The following is a 1,586-nucleotide window of genomic DNA, read 5'->3' on the forward strand; positions in this document are numbered from 1 at the left end:
TAGATGGCTAAAATATTACTTAGGGTTATGTTTTTAATAAAAAAATTGATGTGAAAAAATATGGGTTTGGAACGTAAAGAAAACTCACAGGACCATCATGGAGTTCCTTACGTTAAGGCCTCATGTCACTAACCCTAAACTCATTCCTGTAGGAATGTAACCTTTACCCAGTCAGCAATGAAATTCCTAGTCATTGCTGGAAATTTAACTGATAGACCCCTGCCATTCCCTCAAGGAGGAAATCTCGCCTAAATAAGGTATTCCATGCCACTAAATTTGTTTTAAGTTTATTTATTTTGAGAGAGAGAGAGAGAGAAAGAGAGCACATGCAAGGGAGGGGCAGGAATAGAGGGAGAGAGAGAAGCCCATGACCACGAGGTCATGATCTGAGCCAAGATCAAGACTCGGACACTTAACCAAGCGATCCAGACCCCGAGAATGTGGAGTTTCAAAGGTTAGCAGGCTTGGCTGGGATACAGCCCTGAGGGCACTGGTCTAATCCTTGAGAGAAGGCAGCAAACTACTTACAGGCAGATGGCATGGAAACAGTGACCTGTACACCACCTGGTGCAAACAGTGGGGCAATTATACACTCATCATGGAGAGTATCCCTGAGAGGCAGTGTTCAGAACAAGGGGACAAAGGAGGTAGGACAGAGGAGGTGTGCGGGACCATTTTCCTCCTCTTCCCCACAGCATAGACACAGAGCCATCTGCTGGAAACAATGTCATCCCCACACTGGCTGCCTAAGATGCTTACACCAACCCCACATTCCTGTGCTCTGGTGAGACTGGCCTTCTAGGTCAATCAGGCTTGCCTAAGTCCCAATGGAGTGTCCCCTTCCCCAGGAGACCAGCGGAAGCTCATGACCACACCACCTCTCTTGACCAGACAGTTCTGCAGAGCTTCACTTCGAGTGGCAGTCATTTCAAGTCTCATTTAAGAAGCAGATCGGAGCTGACCTAGATAAAACTCAGCACATTCTGGCCAAGGACCATACATTGTCCATACAACTGGCCTGAAGGAAAGTGCAGCCAGAACACAAAACAGTGTACGCGACACACACCACAGACACTCCCTGATGTGTCAGGCCCTGGACACTAGATGACCTCCATTTCATAAAGCCATTCATCTCACAGGCAGCTAACATAATGAACTTTTGTAACACAGAGAAGGTAAAAACTCAGCCAAAATGCCAAGACAAGAGGAATGCATCCCAAATGAAAGAACAAGATAAGGTCATGGCCAGAGACATGGAAGGAACACTTCCAAACTCATTCTATGAGGCCAGCTTGGCCTTGAGTCCAAACTGGACAAAGATCCCACCAAAAAGGAAACTACAGACCAATTTCCCTGATGAACCTGGATGCAAAAATTCTCAACAAAAAGTAGCGAACCGGATCCAAGAATACATACAAATAATTATTCACCACAATGAATTGAATTTATTCCTGGGATGCACCACCAATTCAATATCTGCAGATCAACTGATGTGATACATCACATTGAGAAAAGAAAGGATAACAACCATATGATCCTCTCAATAGATGCAGAAAGAGCATTTGACACAATGCAGCATCCTTTCT

The sequence above is a fragment of the Prionailurus viverrinus genome, unplaced genomic scaffold (assembly GCF_022837055.1).
Source record: "Prionailurus viverrinus isolate Anna unplaced genomic scaffold, UM_Priviv_1.0 scaffold_59, whole genome shotgun sequence".
In the NCBI taxonomy this organism is placed as follows: domain Eukaryota; kingdom Metazoa; phylum Chordata; class Mammalia; order Carnivora; family Felidae; genus Prionailurus; species Prionailurus viverrinus.